Raw genomic sequence first — 15,559 nt, forward strand, 5'->3', positions numbered from 1 at the left:
CTGCCTGGACTCCTGAGTGAAAGGTTACCATGTTAATGAAAACCGCATAGGAGACAGCCATGCGGCCTCTGCCTCTTTGATTCTGGAAAACCCTGCTCTGCGGTGCCTAGAGAACTCTTCCCGTCCTAACACCTCTCCCGCTGAGTGTTTATTAAAGAACCAGCAGCCCGACAGCTCCAGAGAGCGCGCCAGCGAGCCCTCGGCGTCCGTGCCCACATCTCAACTGGAACCAGCACAGCCTCTCCTTGCACCTGGGACCAGGCTCAAAGCAAGGATGGAGAAAGAATCCACCTGTGCATTCTGAGCGTGGCCCTGCTTCGGTGTGTTGAAGAGAGCAGTGCAGGGGGTTGAATGGGGTCCCCCCCCCCCCAAGAGACATGGCCACCAGGAACCTCAGAATCTGATCCTATTTGGAAAAAGGGTCTCTGAAGATGTGAATAAGACAGACATCTTGAGGCCAGATCACCCTGGAACAGGGTGGGCCTTAAATCCAATGACCACGCTTCTGAGAGAGAAGGACACACACAGAGGGAAGCCGCGTGCTGTATGGGGTAGGGACTGGGGTGGTGCAGCCAGAAGCCGAGGATCGCAGGAGCCCCCAGGAGCTGGGACGGAGGCAAGGACCAGGGTCCCTTTCAGAGCCCCCAGCTGTTGCCAGATGTTCTGATTGCTGATCGCTGGATCTCTGGTCTCCAAAACCACACAAGAAGAAACTGCTGCTGCTTCAGCCACATTGTTTGTGATCATTTGTTACGGCAACCCCAGGAAATCAAGACAAGCGGAATCTGGATTCAAATGCCACAGCCACCTCTTTTCCCAGGATTCCCGGGCAAGATGCTAATTTCTGCATTCCTCAGTTTTGTCCACTGTAAAAAGGGACTAACAGCATTAGACTACCCAACACAGGCACTGCAATACTGGGACAATGGATTCCATACTCCAGACGGCTACTAAATGGCTAAGAAGTGGGCAGGTAACATATACCGCAGGGATACACTGGACAGAGGGTTGACTGCCACATTTAAAACTTGGGAGCCATTTATTTCTAGAAACTTCTGTCCAGTATTTTCAGACTGAGGTTACCAGGAGTTACTAAAACCCCCGCAAATGGAACGGCTCGCTCCACTCTGGTCGTCTGCTCCCCTACTGAGCGTGGTAGGCAGAATGCCCCTCCCCTACACCAAAGATTTCCAAGCCTTCATCCGGGAATGTGTGACTATGCCGCAGCACGGGGTGAGAGGGAGGCTGCACACAGGGGGTTCTACAGGGACTAGGCAGGCGGAGCCAATCTAACCAGGGAACCCAGGAAAGCAGAGAACTTTCTCTGGCTGTGGTCAGAACTGTGCTGCAGGAGCAGGAGTCAGGCAGGAAGCAGGAGGGCTCAGCCCCTGCTGCGGGAGGGGACCTGTGGGAGGCCTGAGAAGGAATGCGGGCGGCACCAGGGGCCAAGGTCAGTCCCAGTGCTCAGGCACCAAGGAAGTGGGGCCTTCAGTCCACAGCTGCCAGGAACCGAGCGAGCACAGTTAGAAGTGGACTCAGCCCGAGCCAGCAGGAAGGAGCACAGTCCGGCCAGACCTCAGGCGACACAGCGCCGGCCCTTCCGACTCTGTCCCCAGACCTCGGAGCCCCGGGGCTGGAAGATGATAAATGAGTGCTGTTATAAACCTTGAAGTTGTTTAAAATTTTATCTATGTATTTACAAGAGGGAGCGGGAGATGGGAAGGGAGGGAGAGATATACTGACTTGCTGGTTCATTCCCCAAATGTCTGTTACAGCCCAGGATGGGCCAGGCTAGGAGCCCAGAACTCAATCTAGATCTCCCACATGGGTGCCAGGGATCCCAGTACTTGAGCCATCACCTGCTGCCTCCCAGGTGCTCATTAGCAGGAAGCTGTAACCTGGAGTGGAGGCAGGATTTACACCCTCTGATATGGGATGAGGGTGTCCCAAGTGGCAGCAAGAAAAAATTAATGCATGGGTCCTGGAACCTACTGGGGATGCTCCTGCCCCAGGACCTATGCACCAGCAGTTCCCTCTTCCTGCAGATACACACACAGATCCTTCATTCCTCTCTCCCAATGTCACCTTTGCATTGTGGTCCACCCTTTCTGCCATATACCCCAACTCAGCCCAGCGCACAACACTCCCCTAACCTGCGCTACTTTCTTGTTTTCTCCACTGCATTCATCAGCTTCTGGCTTAATAATGCATTATTTTTTTTTTAATCTTTTTTTTTTTTTTTCACAGGCAGAGTGGATAGTGAGAGAGAGACAGAGAGAAAGGTCTTCCTTTTTGCTGTTGGTTCATCCTCCAATGGCCGCTGCGGCCGGCGCATCGCGCTGATTCTAAGCCAGGAGCCAGGTGCTTCTCCTGATCTCCCATGCGGGTGCAGGGCCCAAGCACTTGGGCCATCCTCCGCTGCCTTCCCGGGCCATAGCAGAGAGCTGGCCTGGAAGAGGGGCAACCGGGATAGAATCCAGCGCCCCGACCGGGACTAGAACCCGGTGTGCCAGCGCCACAAGGCAGAGGATTAGCCTGTTAAGCCACATCGCCGGCCTAATAATGCATTATTATGTTTACTCTCTGTACTCTGGCTCCTCTGCTGGAACATAAGCTCCAGGAGTGCAAAGATCTTCGCATTTCAGGGCCTAGAATGAGGCTCAGGGCAGACCAGTGGTTAATGGGGAGATCCTGGAGCTGGAGGCTCGGGTTGGAATCCTGTCCTCCACTTACTAGCTGTGTGACCTTAGGTAGGTTGGCCTCTCTGGGCCCCATTCTCCTGGTCTGTAAAAGAGAGACAATAACAGCATTTATGGCATCAGGGTTGCCATGAAGAACAACTCAGTGGTATTTGTGGAGTGTTCACAACAGCAGCCGGCACCTCTAAGTGCACGTCCGGCTGTTTGTTAAATCAACGAGCAAACGGATGGTTTTGTGTGTGGAGAGCAGACCCTCACCAAGACCAGCTCCCATCACCATACCCATCCTCCCACCATCACGTCATCACCCGGGAAGGCTGGAATCAAGGCCTACTTATTCCAGCCACACGACCTAGCACCGAGCAGGTGTTCAAGGAACTGCAGAAGGAAGAAAGGAAGGGGGGGTGGGAGAGCTGTGCATCTGCAGGTGTGCTCTCTAGACAAAGGGCACGCTGGTGCTGCCCGCAGCATCCAGATCTTGGGCCTCTTGCCTCCCCCAGATGGCCAGAGGTGTGGGCCAGCGGCAACTCTCTACAGCCTGGACTTCTTGTCCCTCAACCCAGCACAGCTGGCCGGCTCCCTGGAGCGCCTGCATCTGTTTCCAGTCGGGAGTGGCCACTGGATCTGCCCGTTACACAGAGGTCTACCCTGCAGGAAGCCCAGGAGGCCACGAGCGAGTCCGTACAGCCTTCAGGTTTGTCAACAGGTGTGTTTACCTGCCAGCCTCGAGGGTGAGCCCAGCCAGCAGCCAGCAGCCAGCAGCCAGCAGCCAGCAGCCAGCAGCCAGCAGCCAGCAGTGAAGAAGGGCAGCGCAGAAGAGGAAACGGGTGTTCTCCACCTGGAGACCCAACAGACACCTGGCCTAGAGCCTGCCCCACTCGGCTTGTGGTTCAGCGACTGCCCGCCTGGGAGCTTCAGCCTTCCCTTATCTCCAGCGTGGGCCACAAACACAGATCTGCTGTGTGCTTGAAATGAGCTGTGTGCACCTGCCTTCTTCCTACGGCACCGAGGCACACTGCCACCCACAAACAGTCACGGCTACATTGATGACTGTGTCTCTGTACCTGGACTTCCCGGGGTCCTTGCACCTTTGCATGTAGTTCTAAGAAATGACCTGGAGTGAGTGCCCAGCCATCCTTCCAAGGGTAACACCTTAGGGAACCGCAGCTCAATGTCACAGTCCAGATACTGGACTGGCCAGCGGCCCTGTCACAGAGGGCCCCCGCCCAAACCCCTTCCCTCTTCTTCTCACCCTCCCCCAAAACTTTTTTGGTTTTTTTTGACAGGCAGAGTGGACAATGAGAGAGAGAGAGACAAAGAGAAAGGTCTTCCTTTGCCGTTGGTTCACCCTACAATGGCCGCTGTGGCTGGTGCGCAGTGCACCGCGCTGATCCGAAGGCAGGAGCCAGGTGCTTCTCCTGGTCTCCCATGCGAGTGCAGGGCCCAAGCACTTGGGCCATCCTCCACTGCCCTCCCGAGCCACAGCAGAGAGCTGGACTGGAAGAGGGGCAACTGGGACAGAATCCAGCGCCCCGACCAGGACTAGAACCCGGTGTGCTGGCGCCACAGGTGGAGGATTAGCCTATTGAGCCGCGGCGCTGGCCTCTCCCCCAAAACTTTAAGCCCTGGCACCATGATTCTGCATTTGCCATTTCTCTGATTTTATTATTCCATTAACTGGGCAGACTCACACCATGCATAGCCCTTTTGGAGTGGCTTTTTTCACTCATAACCTGTAGAGACCCACCGCAGCTGTTGCACGCTTCAAGCATGTGTTCCTTATTATTGCTGCACAGCATTCCACGACACAGCTGCACTACAGCTCATTTTACTGTCCACCCACTGAAGGACGTAAGCTACGTTGTTTTGTATTTCTGGCTATTGTGAATAAACCTACTGTAAACGTTTAGGCATGAGTTTTATGTAAACTTATGTTTTTGTTTCTCTGCGATAAATGCCCAGGAGTAAAATTTCTGAATACGTTTGTCATAACATGCTTAGTCTTTAAGGAAAATGCCAGCTCTGTCCTCCGGAGTGGCTGTACCATTTCACACTCGCAACACACCAGGAAGGACTTCAAAAAGTTCATGGAAAACGAAATTGAAAGATAAGTTACTTTGAGGGACACATTTCTGAAACCTATGATAGCTGTTTTCATGATATGCATTCCCAAGATTTTTTGAAGACTCCTCATAAGCATTTATTTCAAAAACTTTTGCACCAAAATAAACTTATCTTTTAATTCCGTTTACCACCAAGTTTTCAAAGTACCCTCATTGGAGTGATTGAGTTTTCTCTGCCTCTTAGCTAGTGTTTGGTGTTGTTGCTATTTTTTATTTTAGCCATTCTGATAGGAGTGTAGTGATAACTCACTGTGGGTTTAATATGCATTTCCTGAATGGCAATTACACTGAATATCTTTTCACTGGCTTATGCACTATCTGTATATGGCTTTTGGTGTTGATTACTGTAGCTATGTAATAAGTCTTGAAAACTGAATAGATTGATTCCTCTTACTTTACTCTTTTTCAAAATTATTTTTCAGCTATTTCAGTTCATTTGCCTTTTTTATACCTTTCATATACTTTTATCTACTAAAAGAATTTTGCTGGGAATTTGATAAAAAAATTGCATCAAACCTGGGTAACAATTTTTAGTACTGACATCTTTGCAGGTATGGGGAACCTTTGTTCTGCCAAGAGCCATTTGATGTGTATGATGTCATTCATGGGCCATACAAAATCATCAACTTGCTGGCGCCACGGCTCACTTGGCTAATTCTCCACCTGTGGCGCCAGCACCCTGGGTTCTAGTCCCGGTTGGGGCACCGGATTCTGTCCCGCCTGCTCCTCTTCCAGTCCAGCTCTCTGCTGTGGCCCAGGAGGGCAGTGGAGGATGGCCCAAGTGCTTGGGCCCTGCACCCGCATGGGAGACTGGGAGGAAGCACCTGGCTCCTGGCTTCAGATCGGCACAGCGTGCCGGCTGCATTGGCCATTAGGGGGTGAACCAATGGAAAAGGAAGACCTTTCTCTCTGTCTCTAATTCTGCCTGTCCAAAAAAAAAAAAAAAAAAAAAAAAAAAATCATCAACTTAAAAATCAGCCTGCCGCAGACATACTGACTTGTGAGTCCCAGCTGCGATTGCCTTGGCATGGCCCGGACAAATGATTTCATGGGGCCTCATATGGCCCATAGGCTGGATGTTTCTGTCCCTGTCTTAACCCACTCTGTGCCATCATCCTTTATAGAGGGCACTTGTAAAGTCTGGAACTAAGCACTGAGTATACAGTTCATGGTAACTGGAGATAAATATCACTGAAATAGTCACAGAATTGGAAACATGGACTTCATGGGTTAACCATGTTGGATCTTCCAATCCATGAACATGGTTGTGTGGTCCTTTCCTAGGGCTGTTATTACAAAGTACTACACACTGAGTGGTTTAAAGCAACAGAAATTTCTCCTCTTAGTTCTTGAGGACAAAAGCCCAAAATCAAGGTATCTGCAGGTGCCTGGCTCAGGCCCCTGCAGCTGCGGACGGCGCCCTCCCTGGCCTCTCCCTAGACCTGGTGGTGGCCAGCGCCCCCGGATACGACTTTGCTTGCGCCTGCATCACTCCACTTTCCGTCTTTGCAGGCATCTGGCGCTCTTCCGTACGTCTCTGATTCTCTTCCCTTCTTATTAGGATGAAAGTCATACTGGATTAAGGGACCACCCAACGTCAGGGCAACCTCACTTGAATCTGATTACATCTGCAAAGCCCCCATTTCCAAAGATGATGGCACTGCCAGGTGTTGGTGGTGAGGTACGACCCACAGCCGTATGTTCCTCCCCTTCTAGCATCTGGGAGCCTTCAGCTTACAAGTCCCAGATGTTTCAATCCGATTTACACTAAATGCTTCCATTTTGTTGAGCAATTGTCAGTGGTGCATTTTAAATTTGATTTCTGCAGGTTAGTTGCTGTAATGTCACTGAACCCGTTCGTTCTAGAAAGGTTTTTGTTTTCTTTAGCTTTTGTACATTCTTTGGGACTTTCTCAAAGCCGATGAGCTCATCTGCAAGTAGGGACAATTTTATGTCTCCCTTCCCATTGGTGTCTTTCATTTCCCATTCTTGCCCTGCTGCTCAGGCTGGACCTCCCAGCACCACACTGAGCAAGAGTAGTGCAAGTGAGCATCCTCTCAGGAGAAAACGTTCGGTCTTTCCTCACCAAGTGTCATGTTAGCTATTGGATTCTTTTTGCACACCCATTATCAAGTTGAGGCATTTCTTCTGTATCTTTCTGATTGTTTTGATCATGAATGGTTATTGAATTTTTTCAAATGATTTCTCCATAGCAAGTGATATAATCATGTGTGTCTTTGATGGATACTATGGTGCATTGCAGTCATCAATTTTCAAATACTGAATGAATCTGTCTTCTCTGGAATAAACTCCACTTGCATATATTGCTGAAATTTTGTAAATATTTTGCTAAGGATTTTTGTGTTTATACGCACGAGAAAAATTCCCTTGTAGTTTTGTCTTTTTGTATGTTGGTCTTGGTATCAAGGTAAACAAAGTGGAGTAGTGGGCCATGAGCTGAGAAGTATGTTTTTCTTTTTTCTGGAAGACACAGTGTACAGCTGGCGTTCATTCTTCTGCACATTTGCCAGCGTTCCAGGGAAGCCATCTGGAGGGTGTGTGTGTGTGTGCGGGACACTTCTAAGAAGTATTAATTCAGTTTCATTCATGGTCACCAGGCTACTCCAGGTACCTAGTTTACATCGGGTCCAGTGTGATGGTTTATGCTTTCTAGGAACCGGTCCACTTCACCTGAGCTCTGACATCCACACTGTAGAGCTGCTTGCAGGAGTCTCTTACGCTCGTTTGGTGATGGCAGAGTCTGTAAGACGTCCCATTTCACTCCTGCTGGTGGCAACATGTGATTTCTCTTTCCTTGTCAGTCTTGTTAAAAGCCCGGCAATCTTTCTCCCTCTGTTTATTTTTCTTGCTTTCCTTTTAGATAACCAAACAGTGTGTAGAGTTTCACCTTTGACTTGTGCATAGCATTTTTGAATGTGTCAACATGTGCAGTCTTTCTTTAAATGATCGGGTAGATTTTAGGTAGCTGCCGAGATTATTATGGTCTGCCAGTGCCAGCATCTTATCAGCGTGAGACAAGTGCAGACCTCTTCCTTCCTTCATGTCCTTCTACTCCCCCTGTTTCAAACACCTCCTCTGTGCATTCAGAACCACATCAAACAATGTCACGATTTTGGCTTCAACTGTTCTTTTAGAAAACTTAAGAGAAAGTAAATGTATTATTGTATTTACCCATATTTTCCCCCCAATCCTTCTAGCATTTCCTATCTGTGTAGAAAGCAGCCGTTAATCATTCTTCTAGGGGAATTTTGCTGTTAATAAATACTCACTTCTCTTCATCTGACAATGTCTTGATTTCCCTTTCATTCCTGAAGGATATTCTGACTATGCGCAGAAGTATGAATTGAAAACTCCTTTCTTTCAGCACTTGAAAAATGTTGTGCTATTTTCTTCTGGTCTCCATGGTTTCTGATGAGAACTCTGCTGTAATTTGAATGTTGTGTTGATAGTTAAAAAGTTGTTTCTCTTTCTCGGCTTTCAAGATTTCTGTCCTCTGTCTTTCCTCTTCAGAACTCTGAGATGCTGTGCCTTAGCATGGACATCTTTGGGATGACAACGCCCGGGTACTGCTCATGTTCTTGGATTAGAGGAATGTGTCTTTTGCCCAATTTTAGAAGTCTTCAACCATTATCTCTGTAAGAACTTTTTCAGCCCTGCCCTCTTTTTCCTCTTCTCACCTTCTAGGACTCTAATAATACCGACGTTGGATCTTTTATTAGAGTTCCAAGAGTCCTTGAGACCCTGCTCATTTGTGAGCCTATTTTCTGTAATCCAGACTCTATCATTTCTATTGTTTTTATCTTCAAGTTCACTTCTTCTTGCCTCTGCCCCCTTCATTCTCCATGGGTTTTTATTTTGGTTATTGTATTTTCTAATTGTATGTTCTAAAATGTCCATATGGTTCCATTTATTTCTTCCGAGTCTTTGTTGAGACTTTCTATTTCTTTGCAGGGACTTCCTATTTTTTCTTTTCATTTGTTTCAAGAATGTTCATAATTGCTTGTTGAAGTATTTTTATGATGAATGCTCTAACATTGTTGTCAGATAATTCTAAAATCTGTCATCTCAGAGCTGGCTCCTATTGATAGTCTTTTTTTGTTTTTTTTTTTTTTCTGTTCAGTTTGAGATCTTCTTGTTTCTTAGCACAACAGTAATTGTGAATTGAAGCCTGGATGCTTGTGTGTTATGGAACTCTGGACCTCATCTAGGCCTTCTGTTTTGGCTGGCTTCCTGGGACACTGTTCTAACAGAGAAAGGGGAGGTATTGCCTTGTTACTGACAGGGAGGGTCTGAGGAAGAGGGGAGAGGGTCCTCATTACTGACAGGCTGGGGTTGGAGATCCAGCCTCCCCACAAGCGTCAGAGGCCTCATTATACCCGCTGTGGCCTGCACTAACACCGCAGGGTGGGGGTGGGGGCCTTGTTCATGATAGTGGCACATGGCCTGGCTCTCCACCAGGCCTCCTCCAACCCATCTCAGCAGAGACGCAGACTGCGGCTGCATCATTGCTGGGTGAGGGCATTGGTCATCGTCACCAGTGGGGATGAAAGGCCTTACTCCCCACTCAAGCTTCTCCGACATCACCCTGGCAGGAGGATTGGGTGCCAGGTTTCAGCTCAACAAGGACGAAGTCTGGACTCCCTCCGTAGCCTCTGCTGGTGTGGGCTGGGTAAGGAGACAGCTCTTTCTCTGTGTTGCTGGCACTGAATGGTGGTCATGTAAAGTGTGCCAGCGAAGCTGCTTCTTTCCTAGGCCTTTGACTGGGAGGGTGGGTGCAGGCGCTTTGCTGGGGCTCCCCTCGTCTTCACCACTGGCATGTTCAGGATGTCAGCTTCCTCGGTTCCAAACCCAGGGTGTGTGAAGCCAAAAGAAACCCCAGGGAACTCACTACTATGTCTTCCTTGGGATCCTAGCTGATCTGCCTTCTTCGCACCGTCCTTCAAAGTCTTCTTATCTTTTTTTAATACAAAACTTCCATATTTCTAGCCACACTTAGTGGGAGGAATAGGGAAGTACTCTTATCTTCCTGAAAGCACAAGTCTTCTGATTTGCTCGTTCATTTAATCCTGGCAACAGATCTGCAAGCTGGGTGTGCTCTCCGGAGAGCAGGACTCTAAGAACTGAAGCTCAGCTGTGACTGTACACAGAGAGAAATGGGAACCTTCCCCTCTGGACAGTGGGTATTCCAAGCCTATGGGATTTTCCCTAGAATAACGGATCCCTCTAATATGATCTCTGACTCAGTGTGGAAGAAACAAATTGCAGTCCCAGTAGAAGGCAGGAGACACCTGAGTATCTGGTCTTACTGTTCCAGGCAAAGTCATGCTCTCATTCATTCTAGCCACCTGCTATGCAAGGCCACCTTGGAGACAACTCTGATCCAGTTTTTATAGAATGGTGTTAAGAAAGCCAGCCTTCTGACTCTATCCTAATTTACCTAGTGACAATTACATTTCCATGACAATGGCTATGTTATTGTAAAGAATACTATGTCAGTGATATATGGAGCTCGGATGTAAGTGGTTGGGCTGAGACCTGCAGAGAAAGAAGTTCTCACTCAGTGCAACAGGACATGTGAAGTTCCTCAAGGAACTCAGGGTTGATTCTATGCCACAAAGGATCCGTGCACCCTCATGAGCCTCTCTTCTCTGAATTGCCACTCACACACTGATAATTTCAAGATTCCGAAGATGTTTATCCAAAATATGGCCATTATCTAAATTAAAAAAAACAAACATGCTTGTGCTAAAACTTGGCATCCTGTGAGAAGGGATTGGCATATAGGCCTTGCTCAAATGACAGTGATGTCTACATTGAAAAAGTTGGTCTAAATGCACCTATTCAGGCTGCACCTCGGCTAATGTCCCCTATTCCCCCCTCCCCACCTCCACCCCTGCAACGTTCACTTCAGTTGTACTAAATGACCCTTGGCTCCCAACGCAAAGCAGGCTCCTCCACGTCCTCAAGGCTTGGGACACGCGCTTTCTCTACCTGAATGTCTGCCCAGTCTTGTTCCATGGTGTCTGGAAGATGCTTGTTCTTTCTTCTGAGTTTAATCTCAGCTCAGATCTCCCCTCCCCCAGCAAGTTTCCCTGACTCCCTTGCCCCGTCTGGTGACACCCATTATCTACGCCTGGTACAAGGCACGCACAGCCGCCTGGGCCTGCCTGGTGCTGCCATGTGGTCACCTCTCAGCTTTTACGTCTCATCCTGCAGACTTGGAGGTCCTGAAGCGTGTGTTACCCTCACTTCTGTATTCTCAGCACTTAGCAATGTGCCAGACCCATGAGGCTCCTTATGAATGTGTGCTGGGTGGAAAAGAAGGAAAGGAAGCAATGAAGGGATGGGTGGGAGAGATGAGAGGAGGAGGGCTGAGGAGGGCTGAGGAGGGCTGAGGAGGGCCATCCCTTCCCACTAGACCACCTCTCTGCAGTTCCTGCAGAACTTGGCACAGAAACAGAGACAGGAGGTGCCCAACAGATGTTACACAAATCAATCAGTCACTGGAAAGGAAGGAAGAATAGAAGGAAGGAGGGAGAGATGGAATTCTCTACCGCTTTGAGGACGAGGACTGAGTTTTCACCAGGGTCAGTGCTGTGGTGTAGAGGGTAAAGCCATCACCTGCAGTGCCAGCATCCCATATGGGTGCCAGTTCGAGTCCCGGCTGCTCCACTTCCAATAACACTCTCTGCTATGGCCTGGGAAAGCAGTGGGAGATGGTCTACATGCTTGGACCCCTGCACCTGTGTGGGGGACTAGGAAGAAGCTCCTGGCCTCCGATCAGCCCAGTTCCAGCCGTTGCAACCATTTGGGGAGTGAATCAGCAGATGGGAGAACTCTCTCTCTGCCTCTGCCTTTCAAATAAAATAAGTAAATCTTAAAAAAAAAAAAAGTCTCCACCATCTCCGCAGCTCAGGGCTGGTGGAAATAACCAGAATGGCTAACACATCGGGCGCTCACTTTCCCAGGCAGAGCTGTGGCACCAGGAGGGGAACCCCCTCTGCAGGTCAGACAGAGCTGTCTCCCAGTGGGACTAGCAGCGGCGGTTTTGCTCCATCACAGAGAAACAAACTGTAGCAGATCGGGCAGGGAAGGCTGACGGCACAGGTTCTCTCTCTGAACACAGATGAGGTCTGGACACATCCCCAGAGACCGTACGGTCCAACTCTTAACACTCTGTCGCTGGGGACACTGAGACAAGGAGCGGCAGAGTGAGCTGCCAGTGCACACGGGGAGTTAGTGACCCGGCCCCAGTTCCCAGGCCAGAAGAAGAAACACAAGGTTGTGCCGAAGAAATGCACCTCTGACTCTGGGAATCAAACAGAAACACGTTCGCCTCCCAGGTCCCCACGGCACCCTGCTGAACACCGACTTGACGAGGCAGCAATAGTGACTGCTCTCCCAGGGACTTCTCCTAGCAACACTGTCCTCACGCTGCAGCCCAACAGCCTCAATGAACAGCCACAAAGAAACACACATCCTTGTCTCGCGGCCTCCACAGCCCACTCCCAACACGGGACCATAGGTCAGGTCATCACGGCTGCTGCTCAGACCCCTTGGCTACGAGTCAGAACAGCAGAAAGCGCCCGGTGCAAAGGCTGAGAGCCGATGATGCTCAAAGAGGACGAGGGACGCAGAACAGGCCAGGGGGCGAATAAGCAAAGGCTCTAAGGAGCAGACACCAAATGGGAGCAGAAGCGACACCAGGAAAAGAGGAGAGTGGAGAGTGAGGGAGTCAGTCAACGGTAACAGGCCAGAGCTGACCACAAAGGGGAGCTGACTCAAGCTCAACAGCAGACCACAAAGAACAGCTGCGACAAGGTCATGGTGAACAGGATAACAATCCAAGACCTTGCTTTAGATCCAAGAAGCCAGCCTGAGATCACAAATCTCCTCCATGGGGCCGGTGCTGTGGCATGGTGGGTAAAGCTGCCTCTCGCAGGGCTGGCATCCCATATGGCCATATAGTCAAAGTTTGATTAATGGCTGTTCCATTTCTGATCCAGCTCTCTGCTATGGCCTGGGAGGGCAGTAGAAGATGGCCCAAGTGCTTGGGCCCCCTGCACCTAGGTGGGAGACCCAGAAGAAGCTCCTGGCTCCTGGCTTCGGATCGGTGCAGCTCCGGCCATTGCGGCCATTTTGGGAGTGAATCAGCAGATGGAAGACTCTCTCTCTCTCTCTCTCTCTCTCTCTCTCTCTGCCTCTCTGCCTCTCTGTAGCTCTTTCAAATAAATAAGCAAATCTTAAAAAGAAGACTATCATCCATGTCTTGTTTTATAAACTTCAGGTCCTCCTACACTGTGCTGTTCCCTTCTCTCCCTGCTGTATGTCCATCCATCCAACAGGCTGCTCACTGTGATGAGCTAGCCTAGGAGGGTCTCTGCTCCCTGAAGCCAGCGACAACAGCAATCAGCACCCTTCAAGCAGACAGCTCTTTGGCCTCTAGCATCACCGCAGATGGTATTTTTGATGCCCAGGTGTGGAGAAGCAAGAGTTGGAGACTGGTCCCCTAAGGAGCGACAAAATACTACTGCTGCTGCTCCCCCTCCACCCCCTCTACCTCCTCCACTCCCTCCACCCCGCTGTGTCTCCTCCATCTCCTCCATTTCTCCTCCATCCCCCTCCATCCTTTCCATCCCCTCCATCACCTCCATCCTCCCTTTTTCATTCTACTCTTCCTTCCCTTCTGCCTCCTAGTCTGTCTCCTCCTCTCTACCTCTTCTTCCTCATCCTTCCTCTCATTCTCCCTCTACCTTCTCCTTCTTCTTCATCATCAAGCCACTTCCATACCCTCAGCATCCAGGGTTGCGTTAAATCCTCCTTACATATTACACGTGTAATCCTCACCACAACCCCAATGGGGTGTCCTATTTACTTCCCATTTTACGGAGGGGAAAACCAAGGCAGAGACACCATGAAGTGACCTGCCCATAGTCACACAGCAAATTAAGGAGCTGAGCTGCAATTCTAGGCTTTCTGATTCCAAAATCCACACTCTGACCAGTGTCGTGGGTGAAAAAGCAAGGCCTTCGTGAACTGCACTGAGCCAGAGAGAAGAGAGAACTGTGGGAAGGAAATCTTTGGATTAAATTGTCTCAGAAACCCACTGCACTAACCACATCAGTGCCAGACAAAAAGATTCTGTGTGAAGGCAGCGAGCAGCGAGAGAGGGGGAGAAAACCCAGCTCTGTGGTAGATCCTGTCCACCTTCATGTCAAAGCTGTTTCTAAATAAAGGGTAATTTACTTCCCTTCTCAAATTCTCCTGCTGGCAGACAAGCAGAACAATGTCACAGTTACTGGTCCACCTGACCTGTGTTCCTGTCTCATCTGACACCAAGAGGCTCATTGTGTCTTTAAAGGAAGAAAGGTCTGGAGGTGGCTCTGAACTCCTTACCCCTCAAGATGTCACCAAGGAAAGGATGGGACATAATGCAGGCATGGGGTCCTCCCAGGGGCGGGGGTCCCCCCTTCCAGAGACCTGTATTTTTTGCAAATAAAAAGAAAAAAGGGAAAGCAGTACCAGACCGACGTTTTGATTGTGGGTCCTAAGATTTAAGCCGACAAAAATAACTAGAATTTCCTGGACATTCACCATGCTTGAAAACAGTGCTAAGTGCTTTTTTACAGGTTAATTATTTAATTTCATCCCCACAAGAACTCTCTGGGCCATGGTGCTCTTACTGGCCACGTTGGGCATTTAGCACAACACGGCTATAAATCTCTGGACTCTTGGACCCTTCTCATCAAGAGTTGGGGGTGGGGGTCTATGTCTCCTGCCCTTGAACCTGAGCAGGTTTATGATTACATCTATGGGCAAAGCAGAGCAGACGTGACACTGCCAGTGGTCTGCCTTGATGGCTAATTCAGCCACTCTTGGAGTCAAGAGCTGCTATGTGAGAAGCCTGTGGAGGCGGCCATATTGTGAGGCGGCCATATTGTGAGTGGCCATATTGTGAGGCGGCCATATTGTGAGGCGGCCATATTGTGAGGCAGCCCATGCCATGAGGCAACCCCACACGCAGATGCCCTCACTGACATCCCACGAAGCCCAGACTTTGAGGCATTGCTGCCCAAGCACCAGGCGTGTGAGTGAAAGCCTCTGCACGAGGAGTCAGCAGGATTTTTCTGTAAAGGACCTGGCAGTAAATATTTTAGGCTCTGCAGGCCAGGAGGGCTTTGTGATGACTTCTCCACTCAGCTACTATAATGTAACAGATCCTCAGACAAGACAGGGGTGGTTGTGCTCCAAAAAAATTTTGTTCACAAAAACAGGTGGTGGGCTGGATTTGGACTGTAGGCAATAGTTTGCCAATCCCTATTCTAGATGATTTCAGTCCCAGAAGCAAGCGTTTTCCCAGTTCTGTCCCAGGACATCACAGAGCAGAGAGGATCTTCTCTGTGCTCTGTCCCAATTCCCGACCCACTGACCTGTGAGTAGGGTTGTACACCACTAAGTTTAGGGTTATCTGTTGCATACCAGTTGATAACTGCAACACCCCCATTTTTCTTTTTAAATTTTTATTTATTTATTTAGACAGGCAGAGTGGATAGTGTGAGAGAGAGACAGAGAGACAGAGAGAAAGGTCTTCCTTTTTGCCGTTGGTTCACTCTCCAATGGCCACTGTGGCCAGCGCATCTCGCTGATCCGAAGCCAGGAGCCAGGTACTTCTCCTGGTCTCCCGTGCGGGTGCAGGGCCCAAGCACTTGGGCCATC

The 15,559-nt window shown here is 49.5% G+C and overlaps 1 protein-coding gene across 1 annotated transcript in view; it reads right to left on the minus strand.

Annotated features, from left to right (window-relative positions):
* KSR2 (kinase suppressor of ras 2) overlaps positions 1-15,559 on the minus strand; it is a 426,223-nt gene that overhangs the window by 72,532 nt on the left and 338,132 nt on the right. The gene's annotated exons all lie outside the window — the stretch shown is intronic.

This window comes from Lepus europaeus, chromosome 23 (assembly GCF_033115175.1).
Source record: "Lepus europaeus isolate LE1 chromosome 23, mLepTim1.pri, whole genome shotgun sequence".
NCBI lineage: Eukaryota > Metazoa > Chordata > Mammalia > Lagomorpha > Leporidae > Lepus > Lepus europaeus.